Source organism: Epinephelus moara, chromosome 13, assembly GCF_006386435.1.
Source record: "Epinephelus moara isolate mb chromosome 13, YSFRI_EMoa_1.0, whole genome shotgun sequence".
NCBI classification, from domain to species: domain Eukaryota; kingdom Metazoa; phylum Chordata; class Actinopteri; order Perciformes; family Serranidae; genus Epinephelus; species Epinephelus moara.
In genome coordinates this window covers 31156198-31171823 of record NC_065518.1, presented here as the reverse complement: position 1 = coordinate 31171823, position 15626 = coordinate 31156198, and the positions used below count along the sequence as shown (strand labels likewise).

Here is a 15626-nt window from a genome sequence, read left to right as displayed (position 1 = left end):
CAGTAGAAGTATGATAATGACTAATGATGGCAGCAAGCAGCAGGAGGCATCTGGCAGGACCACGGCAGCAGCACAACCACACACGTCACGCCTTCCAGGCACCGCTGCAATATGAGTTAATCTGAGAGACAGTGGAGCACAAAGGCTCCGGAGAAGAAGCTGAGTTAGTGACATCCAGAAACTTAATCCAGACATCATCATGTCCATGGGTGTTCTGAGGTGGCGGCCAAACACCAGGAAAGCTAGTGCATAACCAGTGGAGCTGTGAATGGTATTGTTATAAGACTGGACTAGCACTGGCAAGTATCCCACCCAGTTACCGTGCTGCTCTACCTCTAATGTCCCCAACAAGTTCAAGAGTGTCTGATTAAACCTTTCACAGGCTCCGTTACCTTGTGGGTGGTAGGGTGTGGTATGAGTTTTGTGACAACCATACACTTGGCACAGTTCTTTTATCAATTTGGACTCAAAATTTGGACCTTGGTCGGAATGGAGGATTTCGGGGCAACCAAAGGGCTGTATAACATGGGTCCATAATGCACGAGCTGTAGCTGCAGCAGTCTGATCCAGAGTAGGGATGGCCCACGCATATTTGGTGAATAGATCAGTTACCACCAGAATGTTTTGATATCTGTCTGGGGGACGACTGAGTGTCAGAAAGTCCATGGCTAGGATATGCATGGGGGCCTTAGCTGTTAAAGGGATAAGTGGGGCTTTAGCATCAGCTTTGGTCTTATGCAGTATGCAGCGGGTGCAACTTTGGACAAAAGTTTGTACAACCTGTTCTATTTGGGACCAGTAAAAGTTCCTCCGCAGCAGAGGGAGCATCCAATCTGTCCCTGGATGTCCAGCATGTTTATGGCAAGCCTCCAGCAGGGCCTTTGTTTTGGACTCGGAAACTACCATCTGTTTCAAAGTCTCAAGAGTTGATGGATCTTGCACTTTCCTGCACAGAACCCCCTCAACAAGTTCTAATTGTTTTAACTGTTTTAACAGTCTCTTTACTGGTTGTGAAAGCAGCAGTTTTTGAGTGGCATCAGGTAACACACCTTGTTCCAGGTAACCACAAACTTGGTGCAGGGTGGGGTCTTGCCCTTGTTCCAGCCTCCAACGTTCTGGATCCCATCCCCAGCTGGCAAATGAGTCTCCTCCCGTGTCTGGGGCCCCCACCGTCCGTACCAACATGTTGTCTCCGCAATCCTGGTTAGCTGCTGTGGGGTCTGTGGAGTTGACTGGAAAACTAGATAGAACATCTGCATTAGTATGGTCTTTCCCAGGGCGGTACTTGATTGTATAGTCAAAACTTGCAAGTTGAGCGACCCACCTTTGTTCCACAGCCTCTAACTTTGCAGTCTGTAGATGGGCAAGAGGGTTATTGTCAGTCACAACAGTCATCTATGCGCCGCAGAGGTAATCTTTGAATTTCTCCACCACTGCCCATTTCATGGCTAGCAGTTCAAGTTTAAAGGAACTGTAATTAGCGTCATTGTGCTCAGATGGATGCAGGCTTCTGCTGGCATACGCAATTACTCGCTCTACACCACCCTGTTCTTGGGACAAAACAGCTCCTAATCCACAATTACTTGCATTTGTGTAGACAATGAAAGGTTGTGTATAGTCTGCATAGGCTAAAATGGGGGCTTGGACCAGGCTTTGTTTTAGCTGGTTGAAAGCTACATCACGCTCCTGGGCCCACTTAATGGGGGGCAAATGTCGTCCCCTGTTTCGGCCTGTACCCCTCAAAAGTTCATTCAATGGTTTAGCAATCTTGGAAAAGTCTTTGATAAAGTGTCTGTAGTAGCCTACAAATTCTAGAAATGATCTTGCTTGCCTGACTGTGGTGGGAGCCTTCCAACTTTGAACGGCTATCACCTTCTCAGGGTCTGGTGCAACTCCTTGGCTGCTGACCTCGTGTCCCAGGAACTTGACTCTCTTTTGGAACAACTTACATTTCTCAGAGCGAAGCTTTAGGCCATAACGACCAAGGGTCTCGGACACCTTCTCCAGGTGATCCAGGTGAGCTGAAAAGTCTTGAGAATATACAATTACATCATCCAAATACACCATGGCAGATTCTGTGAGCTGATCCCCTAGACACCGCTGCATCAGCCTCTGAAAAGTTGCAGGGGCATTATAGAGGCCGAACGGCATCCTCTCAAATTCAAATAAGCCAAAGGGAGTGGTGAAGGCTGTTTTCTCTCTATCCCTGTCCTCCACCTCCACCTGCTAATACCCACTAGCTAGATCCAGAGTAGAATACCATTCAGCTTGTGTGAGACTGGTTAGTGAGTCTTCAATGCGGGGGAGGGGCAAAGCGTCTTTGTGAGTAATGTTATTCAGTTTGCGGTAGTCCACACAAAATCTCCAAGCTCTGCATTTCTTCTGGACTAACACTATGGGGGCGGCCCAAGGACTACTGCTCTCCCAAATTACCACTCCCTCCAACATTCCCTGTAGCAGGCTTCGGATTTCTTTGTAAAGAGTAGGGGGCACCGGCCTATACCTTTCTTTGACTGGTTCTGCAGTACCTGTTGGAATCCGGTGTTTGATGATATCAGTGCGACCGTAGTCTTCTTCATGCCTGGAGAAGACATGCCCCCATTTCTGGACTAGCTGGTCCAGCTGAAGCTGTTGCTCCTCCGTCAGGCCAACACCTTGTATGCAGGGGAATCCCATTTCGCCACCACTCGTTTCCTTCAGTTGCTCGCCGATGTTGATCAAGTCGACTTCCACAACACCTGGTCTCACTTCTGTGAAGGCAACATCTCTGCTTTCTCTAATGTGCTCTGGGGAGACAGAAGTTACATTAGCCACTCTCTGGAACCGGTTAAGGGTCATGTGGAAAGGGTTGATGTTCCTCACTCTAATGGGAAATCTGCCCTTTTTTACGGTTACCAAGGCCCTGGCCACGTCAACACCATCCTCCTCTGCCAATGGCTCTACTAATGCTCACTCTTGAGCCTTGCAGGAGTGGGAAGGAATTTTCGCCCACAACAGGGCCTCACTTTGCGCTGGAATGGCTACTGCTGTACGATAGGCTAATCGGGCGGTGCTTTTCCAGTTCTCACGGGTAAAGGCAGCTTGAATGCGTTGACAGTCAATGAAAACATCATTCCACCCCTTCCCATCAAGAAAGTTATTTTCATGGGGGGAATTTGGCCTGCTCCTATGAAAGATTTCCTCGCAACAGTCCCAAATCACTACTACAACACCATGGGCTGGAACCTGGACCCCCCCCCCCCAACTTGAAAGTCTGTGACTATGTAGCCTATGTAAGGAATACTTAGCCCATTTGCTGCTCTAAGTTTAAGCCAGGACAAAACTCTGCCCCGTTCTTTATCCTTAAAGAGGTCATTACAAAGGCCCTCACTAAAGAGTGTGACTTGGGAACCTGCATCAAGTAAACACTGTACATCTTCATTGTCTACTTTTACAGTCACCTGGGGGCAGGCGCCAGTGAGTTTTCTCTTGGCCTGGGAGCTAGGTGGGTCAGCTATGGGAAGTCCGGACACCTGACCCGCGGTGGCCGGGGAAACTAAAAATCCTGGTGAGGTGACCTAGAAGGGCAATTACGGCTGACATGCCCAGCTTCGCTACAGGAGTTACAAATTGGATGCCCCTGTGAGTCCCATTTATACCTAGAAGAGCCAGCTATTGGTCTAGCCCTGGAACTATTTCTATCGGGATTGCTAAAAAATGGTCTCTGCACTGGGGTGTGTGTGGAGTTTGTTCTTTTACCTCTTGAAGGATTTCATTTTTGAACTCTTGTTTCCAGTCTGTTACCGTGGGTTGGGGGCGGACTGCCTGTTTTTCCACTACCAGGCAGGTAGAGGGAGGCCAGTTGTCTTCCTGCTCTTTCTCCAATGCAAGGACCTCCATTTTGACCTCGTCAGCAGTGTCCCAGTGTCCAAGGTGCAAAGTGCTTAAAAGTCCAATCTGCCGGTAGCTGCTGCGCCTGGATGCTTGACGGCTTCTACCACGTGCGACGTCTGGTTCTGGCAGATGCAGGAGGAAAGGAAGAGGGAGAAACTAAATCAGCAGACCCTTTAGTTCTCACTTATTTAACATCAGAAGTTCCTACAGAATGAACTAATATGGTCTAACTTTAAGTAAGGGGTGGCCAACTAGCAAAACCAAAAACACCAAAAATAATATTAATCACACAATGAAATTATATACAATGAAATTATATACACTAAGTGCACTGTGCAATAAATCAAGCAAAAAGCAAAGGAAAATAATCACACGAACTTAGGCAAATGGAAAATCACAAAGTACACAAAATCAAACATGCAGCGTGCGTTCACCCCTCCACTTTCCCCACGTGGCATGCCTCCCTCTATGTAGCAGCGGGCGTCTATGGTCTCTCCGCTGCTGTTCCTTCCTGGTGCGGTCGAGCTGCAGAGGCTCTTCCCGTCCTCTCAGGTTCGGTCGATCCGGCCGTAGGCTGGTTGGCACTCTGTGGTTTTCCGAGCTCTTCGGGCCCGTCTCTGTCCGCTTCACTCCACTCCTCTCTGCCACAGCGTCTGTCGTCTCTCCTCTCGCACACCTGACCTGCGCCTTCTCAATCACCTGCCTGAAGGGGGTTGGGCTCACCACTCCAAGCAGCATGGGCCAATCAGGATCCCCCTACGGACCACACACACATGCACACGCACACACACACACACACACACACACACACACACACACACAGACACACTGCACCCTGTGACAAAGGTTTCCTGTGTCTTCCAGCACAGTCTCAAGAGAAGATACCAGGAGACCTGCCGTTACATGAGGAGAGCTGGACAAGGCTGTAGAAGGACATCAACCCAGCAGCAGAACCAGAATCTGCTCCTTTTGGAGGAGGAACCGGAGGAGCACTGCCAGGGCCTAACAAAATGACCACCAGCAGGCTACTGGTGTGCATGTTTCTAATCAAACTGTCAGAAACAGAGTCCATGAGGGTGGCATGAAGGCCCAGCATTCTCTATTGGGACCTGTGCTCACAGCCCAGCACCGTGCAGCTCCACTGGCATTCGCCAGAGAACACCACAATTGGCAGGTCCACCATTGGCCCCCCATTCTCTTCAGGTTCACACTGAGCATGTGACAGGTGTGAACGAGTCTGGTGACGCCGTGGTGAACATTACGCTACCTGTACCACCGTCCAGCATACAAGGTTGGGCAGTGATGGTCTAGGGAGGCATATCCTTGGTGGGTTGCGCAGACCTCCATGTCATAGCCAACGGTACCCGACTGCTGTTAGGTACTGGAATTAAATCCTCAGAGCGATTGTCAGACCTTACGCTAATGCGTGGGCCCTGCGTTCCTCCTGGTGCAGGACAATGTCATTCTCCTCACCTAAATCCATTTCAGTTTTTTTACTTTGATTTTTGGTGTTATTTTGAATCCAGCCCTCAGTGGGGTGATGATTTTGGTTGCCATTGACTGTTGTTATGTCATTTTGTTCTCAACAAATTATACAAGGTACATAAGTAAAGATTTTCAACTAGAGTGATTCGTTCATTAAGATCTGATGTGTCAATTCAATCAATCAATTTTATTTATAAAGCCCAATATCACAAATCACAATTTGCCTCACAGGGCTTTACAGCATACGACATCCCTCTGTCCTTATGACCCTCGCAGCGGATAAGGAAAAACTCTGATTTAAGTGTTCCCTTAATTTTTCTGAGCAGTGTATTTTACAAGAAACTTTGTAAGAGTTTTCTTTTGGATTACTGAGTAAATCAAAAATTACAAATGTATCATCGAATTGATCAAATCAATGTTTGCCTCTGGAAAGCCATCTTAACCTGAACTGTCATTTAAATGCATTGGGTCTTAGAGGCCTAAAACCATTGCTCATATTCCATATACAATGGCTAATGTCAGTTTAGTCTGACATTATAATTCATTTAAACCAGAAAAAGAAAAGTATATGCCTGGAGTAGGACTAGTGTATTGTGAAGGTTTCTTTTGAAATGTAATTGGTTACAGATCACTAGTTCCTAGTTTGAGAGACGTGCTGACGTATTGCGGTAAGTGTGTTGCATCATTTCCGGTGTTTTCTGTGACAGCGTCTCTGTGCTGCTCTAGTGAATACTTCAGTTGCTTAACATCTAATTCAAGTCTTAACCCACACTAGTTCTGTTTAAGCACTTGTAGCTCTCCTCCTTTTTACGACTTTCTTGCTAATCTCTTAGCTGTTGTTTGCACGTTACTAGCCTTGTTAGCTACATTAGCTTAGCGATGGCTTCTCCTTCTGCTCTTTCTTGCTCGGTTTGCCAGATGTTTAGTTATGCCTCTGCCTCCTTTAGCGACAGTGGTAATTGTAATAAGTGTAGCTTATTTGCCTTGGAGGCAAGGCTCAGTGAATTAGAAGCGCGGCTCCACAGTATACAACTACTTAAGGAAGTCTTACCTTTAGTTAACGCTCACTTATTAGACATGATCAATATATCTTTATTAACAGGCTATGTACCTAAGTCTTTTAAAGTAGCTGTAATTAAACCTCTACTAAAAAAGCCCACCCTGGATCCAGAGGTGTTAGCCAACTATAGACCAATATCTAATCTTCCCTTTCTTTCAAAGATCCATGAGAAAGTAGTCGCAGACCAGCTGTGTGATTTTCTCCATGATAATAATTTATTTGAGGAATTTCAGTCAGGATTTAGAGTGCATCATAGACAGCACTAGTTAAAATTACAAATGATCTTCTGATTGCTTCAGACAAAGGACTCGTCTCTGTACGCTTCAGACAAAGGACTCGTCTCTGTACTTGTTTTATTAGATCTTAGTGCAGCGTTTGACACAATTAACCATCAAATTCTGCTACAGAAACTGGAACACTTGATTGGCCTAAAAGGTTCTGCACTGAGCTGGTTTAAATCTTATTTTTCCGATTGTTTTCAGTTTGTTCATGTTCATGATGAATCATCCTTACGTACTAAAGTTTGTTTTGGAGTTCCGCAAGGTTCTGTGCTCGGACCAATCCTATTTACTCTATATATGCTTCCTTTAGGTAACATCATTAGAAATCACTCTGTAAATTTTCACTGTTTTGCGGATGATATACAGTTGTATTTATCGATGAAGCCATAAGAAAGTAATCAATTAACTAAAGTTATTGTTCTTGGCCCCAAACAACTCAGAGACTCTTTATCTGATGACATAGTTTCTCTAGATGGCATTGCTCTGGCCTCTAGCACTACCGTAAGAAACCTCGGAGTAATATTTGATCAAGATTTGTCTTTTAATTCTCATTTAAAAGAAACTTCACGGACTGCATTTTTTCATCTGCGTAATATTGCGAAAATTAGGCCTATCCTGACCCGAAAAGATGCAGAAAAATTGGTCCACGCTTTTGTTACCTCTAGGCTGGATTACTGTAACTCCCTATTATCAGGTAGCTCTAGTAAGTCTTTAAAAACTCTCCAGCTAATTCAGAATGCAGCGGCACGTGTACTGACAGGAGCTAAGAAACGAGATCATATTTCTCCTGTTTTAGCTTCTCTGCACTGGCTCACTGTAAAATCCAGAATTTAATTTAAAATCCTATTGTTAACTTATAAAGCTCTAAATGCTAAATGCTGAGCTCATAGTGCCATATTATCCCACCAGAACACTGCGCTCTGAGAATGCAGGGTTACTCGTGGTCCCTAAAGTCTCCAAAAGTAGATCACGAGCCAGAGCCTTCAGCTATCTGGCTCCTCTCCTGTGGAATCATCTTCCTCCACATATACAGTGGCTAATGTCTCCACATTTAAGACTAGACTTAAGACTCTCCTCTTTGATAAAGCTTATAGTTAGGGCCGGCTCAGGCTTGCCTTGTACCAGCCCCTAGTTAGGCTGACTTAGGCCTAGTCTGCTGGGGGACCTCCTATAATACACAGGGCACCTTCTCTCCTTCTCTCCTTCTCTCTCTCTCTCATGTCCTGTTACTACATCTTGCTAACTCGGCCGTACTGCATGTCACTAACTTGGCTTCTTCTCCGGAACCTTTGTGCTCCACTGTCTCGCAGGTTAACTCATATTGCAGCGGTGCCTGGATAGTGTGACGTGTGTGGTTGTGCTGCTGCCGTGGTCCTGCCAGATGCCTCCTGCTGCTGCTGTTATCATTGTCATACTTCCACTGTTATTATACACATATGATTAAACTTAGTAAAAAAATCATTCATTTCATCCGCCATCAACCTCATCAACAACTCACAATGAAATCTTTTAATGTCATCACTGTATTTATTATATATTGATGTTCTATGTTTAAACTGTGTTTTAACTTGTGTTTTTATTCTATGTACATTTGTGAGCACGTCAAAGACAAATTTCCGTTGCTTCTTGCAAGGGACAATAAAGGTTTTCTGATTCTGATTCTGATTATTGTCACATATGTATACTATCAGACATTTATATATACTTTCAACATATTGTACCACAATAACCAGAATTATAATTATAATATTATTATAATATCATTACTTTCATTAATGTTGTAGGCTACTGTCATTACTGTCTGTCCTGCATCTCTCTGTCTCTCTCTCTCTCTCTCTCTCTTTCTGTCTCATTGTGTCATACGGATTAATGTTAATTTATTATGTTGATCTGTTCTGTATGACATCTATTGCACGTCTGTCCGTCCTGGAAGAGGGATCCCTCCTCAGTTGCTCTTCCTGAGGTTTCTACCGTTTTTTTCCCCGTTAAAGGGGTTTTTTTGGGGGAGTTTTTCCTTATCAGCTGCGAGGGTCCTAAGGACAGAGGGATGTCGTATGCTGTAAAGCCCTGTGAGGCAAATTGTGATTTGTTATATTGGGCTTTATAAATAAAATTGATTGATTGAATTGATTGATAGTTGGGGGCGGCATGGTGGTGTGGTGGTTAGCACTCTCGCCTCACAGCAAGAGGGTTGTTGGTTCGATCCCGGGCATGGGAGTCCTTCTGTGCGGAGTTTGCATGTTCTCCCCATGTCAGCGTGGGTTCTCTCCGGGCACTCCGGCTTCCTCCCACAGTCCAAAGACATGCAGACTGGGGACTAGGTTAATTGATAACTCTAAATTGTCCGTAGGTGTGAATGGTTGTCTGTCTCTATGTGTCAGCCCTGCGATAGTCTGGCGACCTGTCCAGGGTGTACCCTGCCTCTCGCCCGATGTCAGCTGGGATAGGCTCCAGCCCCCCTGCGACCCTCAAGTGGATGAAGCGGTTAGAAGATGAATGAATGAATGAATGAATGAATGAATGAATGAATGATTGATAGTTACCCTGTTAATAGTGTGTTAATTAATCTAACTATTTTTGTTACTTTATCAAAGTAATGCAATTTATTATATGATTATTTTTTGATTAGTAGTCAGACAAATGTTTTAAACTGGGCAATAAAGCTAAAAGTTCTAACAACATAAATTTAAACCAGGCAACGTAATGCCTCATTACCACTTATGTACAGGATGTGACTGGTGTTCGTAGATCCGTAAATGTACAGATGATGCCTGTAGTGTCCAGCTTGTGGAAGTGCATTTCTTCATGAATGGATAGTAACCTGATAGGAGCTACATGTAGACATGGGGACAGGCAAATTTTGTCAGTTTTTTGCCATGCAGTAGTTTGGAAAATGCGCTTGGAACATTACCCAGACAAAAACAGGACCAATATTGCATGGCAGTAAATAAATGAAGATGTTGGACAGCCAGGTATGTAACATGTTTATTGAAATATTTCATTACAAAGACCTATGAACAACTGAAGTCATATTCCTGCACTTTCATATCAAAATGATGACAATCTAACTGTAAAATAATGTATAACCATATTTTAGCAGAATAATACTCAAGTGTGTTAAAACTAGATGAACAATTTTCTTTTAAATCATACAAACTCACTCAACTATCAACACAGGCAACTGAATTGAAGGAAATACCTGTTAGCTAATTAGCAGCCTGCTAGCCAAGCTAGCACACTGCCATATGGTCTCTCTGAAATTCACTGAGATAGTTACATTTTTTTTAATGTACTCGAGGCAGATTCCGAACTGAAATATTAGGGCGAGGAGGAGTTTTACTGGCACATTGGATATCATGGAGATTCCCGTAGGAATAAAATGACTTACAGTTGACTCTTCTTTCCTAATGTGATTTATGTAAGCTTGCATTAAGGTTATTTGCCCTTGAGTTGAGTTGTCATGCACACTGCACTGATTGAAGTTGCAGCTCTGTATTTATAGCAGGGCTTCTTAATGTCTTTACTTGTTATTGAGACACAGAGATCACTCTGTACCTGCTGTTTTGAGGGTGGATTAAGTCCTGGCTTCTGTAGCAGGACCACGTCTTAAACATGCAGTGTAAAGAGAAGTTCTCCTTCTCCTGGTGTGTACAGTTATCTAACTGCAAAGCTTTATGTAAAGGCCAGTAACTGCAGAAGGATGGAGAAAGAAGTGGATCTGTTAATTTAAGACTTGGAGCTCTTAGGAGGCACAGTTGATGACCATGGAAGACAAACACAAAGAAAAAGGGAAGGAGAGTGCAAAGGGACACTACGGGCATGTAGCATCAGAAAAGAGGAGACCATGTGACTGTGTGTATGAACTGTGTGCTTATGTGTGTGAGCTTATGTTTGTGGAATAAAGGAAAAGAAGTCCGCACACAGAAAAGCTCCAATGCAAAATAAAATTTAATCACTTCATAGGAAGGGTAACGTTTCGGGCGCAAGGCCCTTCCTCAGACTAACAGCTGCAGTGATACTCCTTCAGAGGGTCATCTGACAGTCACGTGATAGCAAAAAATGTAAACAGTTTTATACAATATCTACAATGTATTACAATATAAGCTAGACAATAGATACAGCAAATACAGTGAACAATCCGCTTCAATATACACCTAATATGACGAGTTCAAAGTTGGGTGTATGTAGCTAGAGTCTGAACAACTTGACAATCACAAAAGTAAAACAGAATGTGGCAGCACACACGTACGAGTGGGGTTGGTACAATGGTTAGATTTATAAACAACCCAATGGAAGCCAGACAACGCCACCCTGGGAATTTCACCCAGGAAATAGTTATAGTACCAATACAAGGCACACAGGTTAGTTTTACTTGAGGCGGGAGACGTGGTTCTGGTTAAAATACAATATGCTTTATTACAAGAGTTATTAAAAATACCTAATAAAAATACCATGCATACAGGGATGTGAAGGGAAGGGAGAACACTAACAGGGCTGCAGCTTACCAGTGGAGGGGAATGGGGCAATGAGGAGGCGAGAGGAATCCCAGGAAAAGGAGCACCCCAGTCACTCGTGTCACACACAACGGGGATACCAAATGAAAACCGGGGGTTACACAGCACACAAAAGGGGACACCACCACCAGGGCACCAAGACCACCACCGTAAGCTTCCAGCACCTGAAAGGAGAGGGGAAACGATTATTGGGGTGAACTCAAATAATCAAATCACCAATAAACAAAAATAAAAACAAAGCTTTTAACAAAGGGGCAGCGACCAAGTTTGCAACTTAACCAAATTAACAAAATAATTTAGCTGCCATAAATATTTCAAAAACAATTTAACAAGAACAATGTACATAAAATAATCAGAATTATTCAAACAGAAAATAAACAACACTTGATCAAAATAAAGTTAACATATCAGATAACCAAAACAAAAATAATTGAAACTAATCAATTGAGTGCATCTCCAGTGGTGACAAAAGGAGCAAATGGGAAGCCAATGAACAACAATGAGAAAATAAGGGAGTTAACCCCGCAGCTCGCACACATAAAATATGGGCCCAAGGAAAATGGGCTGCGAACGTCAGCATATGCAGTTCGTTTGTTTTAGCTGCACGAGCCTCCTATCAACGCCAGCATAGTTGACACCGGCAGAAGAAAGGCAGGAAAGCCACAGCCCAGAGGCAAGGCACGGCAAATGGCGGTGTACACAAATCAGTGCAAAGCAGCAACAAAGCACAGCAAAACAGGAGCAAAGCAAAGCAGACCCAAGCAAAGCAGCAGTGGTTCCCAATCAGCAGCGTCACATGTCCCACCTGTCAGTGTCTGCCATAAATAAAAAGAAATAAACTAAATTAATATAAAAGACAAACTAAATGTTAAGGGTGAGAGCGGAGAGACAGGTTGACATGCGCTGTACATACCGATCAGGCTGCGTCAGACCGCATGTGGGAGAGGAGAGGAGAGCTTCACGCTCAGATGGCTGCGGTTGCAAACCGCGGCCGCCAATAAGCCACGTGCACCGGAACGGAGATTCCCCGTGAGCGGTTACGTCGGCACGGTGTCCGACAATCCGACGTCTGAAACCAAACATAGCGACCTATATAATAACGTGCCGAATCAGGCGAAATCAGGTACCAAAGCAAGACAGCTACTGCCACATTACCTGCACCAGCAACGGTGGGAAGGAGGAAGTGAGGCGACCAGGAAGTGGGCGGGCCTCAGAGCCAAAGAGCGAGAGGGCGACAAGATGGGCACTGCCCTCCTATATAGAGTGGCCTCAGGTGCTGATTGGTTAATGTGCTGAGGGGAGAGCAAGGTGGCACACTCGTCATGAAAGCAGGGATGATGCATCTCATCCTGCTACAATCTACCCCCCCTTATTGCATCGTCGCCCCGACGATGTAGCAATCAAGGCCAATGCTACCAATGCTAGTTCCATGGTCTAAAGAGAGCTGAAACTGCATTTGAAACAGGGCCAGAAGAATTTACAGCCCCACATACCAACTCTCTGACAGATCTTGGGAGATGGTGGATGTTGGGGTGTTGACCTGCAGTTGACCGTGCCGTACGGCGCATTGCCACTTCCCTGGGGTCAGGGTAAGTGGCTGATGGGACAGCCAATTGGGCAGATGGCAAGTCTGCCACCGCAGCGGGGGCCACAGAAGGGCCTGACACTGTTGGAACTGGGTCCACTTGTGGGTGCAGCAACCGAGGAGTGGTTTGGGTCACTGCAGCTGTTCGAACCGGGGTGGCATAAGGGGCCTCATGCCTCAACACGAGCAAATCACCATCACCAGGTAGTTCATCTTCCGACTGTGGCTGATCAGGAGGGGGTGAAAGAGGGGCAGCAGCGCCATGCGGAGCACCAGCCCCAACCACAGCCTTTAGCAGCGTCCGGTGGACCTGTTTGACTTTGGTCTGGTCATCTGCAGGGGCAATGGTATACACAGAGCCTCCCTCTTTTGGTGCTTTTAAGACCCTGTGTACTACAGGTCCTCACAGATCTTCGATCTTATGACGCCCCTTCACATTGAAGTCCCGCAGCCACACCCATTGGCCCTCCTGCAGTGGAGCATCTCGAACATGCCGGTCGTAGTTGTTCTTCCGGCGCTCAGCTGTGACCCTCAGCCTCTCCCGGGTGCCTTCGAAGGCAATCTGTAAGCGGGTCTGGTGCTCCTGAATCCACTCATTGACATTGCCACCGACCGGATCCTGGACTTGACCCAATAAGAAATTGACCGGGAGCCTGGGCTCCTGCCTGAACATCAGGAAGAACGGGGATTCACCGGTTGCCTGGTGGGGGGTGGTGTTGTAAGAGTATAAGAGCTGAGGCAAACAGGAGTGCCAGTCCCGCTTCCGAGAGACAGGCAGGGTACGTAGCAAGTTGTGAAGGGTTCGATTGAACCGTTTGCACTGCCCATTGCCAGCCGGATGGTACGGGGTGGTACGGGATTTCTCAATGCCATAGAGGCTACAAAGCTGCTGAATCAGACCACTTTCAAAGTTGCGACCCTGGTCTGAATGTATACGGGCGGGGACACCAAACTTACAGAACCATTCCGTGACCAGAACTTGAGCCACAGTGGAGGCTCGTTGGTCACAGGTGGGAATGGCCAGTGTGTATTTACTGAAAACGTCAGTCATAACAAGGACGTTTTCCAACCCAGTACGGGTGGGCTCCAACACTGTGTAGTCCATGGCCACGATTTCGTTAGGTCGAGATGCCAGCAAATGCCCCATGAAGCTTTGAGCAGCGGGCTGGGTGTTTTTGGCAACCTGGCACCTCTCACAAGATTGACACCAGTGTGTCACATCGGAGGACATACCGGGCCAGTAACACTGCTGCCGCAGTAGCTCCAAGGTCCTCTCCACACCTTGGTGCCCATGCCTCTGGTGGACCTCTGTCAGAACCTTTTCTTTCAAGGCAGCAGGCAACAGCAGCTGGAAAACTGCCTCGGCACCATCTGGGTGAAAGACCTGACGATACAAAGTTCCATTCCTCTCAACCAGGTGATCCCATTGGCGGAGGAGGGCCAAAACAGGCTGCAATAGCCATTTGCACTCCTCATGGTTTGGACGCCGCTTCTGCTGCTGCCGTGGTCCTGCCAGATGCCTCCTGCTGCTGCTGCCATCATTAGTCATTAGTCATACTTGTACTGTTATTNACATCTATTGCACGTCTGTCCATCCTGGAAGAGGGATCCCTCCTCAGTTGCACTTCCTGAGGTTTCTACCGTTTTTTTTTTCCCCGTTAAAGGGTCTTTTTTGGGGGAGTTTTTCCTTATCCGCTGCGAGGGTCATAAGGACAGAGGGATGTCGTATGCTGTAAAGCCCTGTGAGGCAAATTGTGATTTGTGATATTGGGCTTTATAAATAAAATTGATTGATTGATTGATTCTGTGTCCAGAACATCAAGACTTCCCGAATTACAGGGTCAGCCTGCTGGAGTGTGCAGATGTCAGAAGGGGCATGATGAGGCAGAGCTACAACGGCAGCTTGGGTTGCCTTGGACCCTTGAACCTGCAAGACTTGCTGCAAGGGTTCCGGAAGTGACGTGCCAGGGAGCATGGCTTCCATGTTCTGTGCACCAGGAGGATGCTGACGGGACAAGGCATCAGCATTCTGGTTAACCTTTCCCGAGTGGTATTTGACCTCAAAATCAAATGCTGCAAGCTGGGCTGCCCAGCGTTGTTCTGTGGCACCAAACTTGGCGGAGGACAGGTGGCTAAGAGGATTGTTGTCTGTGTAGACAACACACTTATGGCCAAGCAGATACTCCCTGAATTTCTCAGTCATGGCCCACTTAAGTGCCAAAAACTCCAACTTCATGGAGCTATAGTTGGCCATGTTGCGCTCAGTGGGCCTCAGACCTCTGCTTGCATAAGCGATGGGCCTCACCTTACCATCCTGCTCCTGTGACAGCAGTGCTCCCAGGCCACCATGACTTGCGTCAACCTCCAGGATGAAAGGGAGGGAGAAGTCGGCGTAAGCCAGCACAGGTGCAGTGGTAAGCTTTGTTTTAAGGGCCTCAAAACTGCTGTGACACTGCTCAGACCAGTTCCCAGCAAAAGCATGCTCTGACCTCTCCCTCGACTTGGTGCCTCCCCACTCAGCCACCAGCCTGTGTAGAGGGGCAGCCAACTTGGCAAAACCTTCCACAAACCGGCGGTAGTAACTGGCAAAGCCAAGGAACGACCGCAGTTCAGAGATGGTAGTTGGAGGCTGCCAGTTGGCTACCACCTCCACTTTGCTGGGATCTGTGGAGACACCCTTGTCGGAAATCACATGCCCCAAGTAGCGCACCTCCTGCTGGAAAAAGACACACTTGGTGAGCTTGGCCTTTAGCCCCTCCTGCTGCAGCCGCCCCAGCACCACCTCCAACCTCTCCAGGTGTTGCTCAACTGTGGAGGAGAAAACCACG

At 46.4% G+C, this 15626-nt stretch overlaps 1 long non-coding RNA gene across 1 annotated transcript in view; it reads right to left on the bottom strand.

Moving 5' to 3' along the window:
* Nucleotides 1-10882: 10882 nt before the first annotated feature.
* Nucleotides 10883-15626, bottom strand: part of LOC126399337 (uncharacterized) — an 8880-nt gene continuing 4136 nt past the window's right edge. Inside the window, exon 3 of the long non-coding RNA XR_007570885.1 lies at nucleotides 10883-11377. This is a non-coding gene — a long non-coding RNA (uncharacterized LOC126399337). The remainder of the gene's footprint in view (nucleotides 11378-15626) is intronic.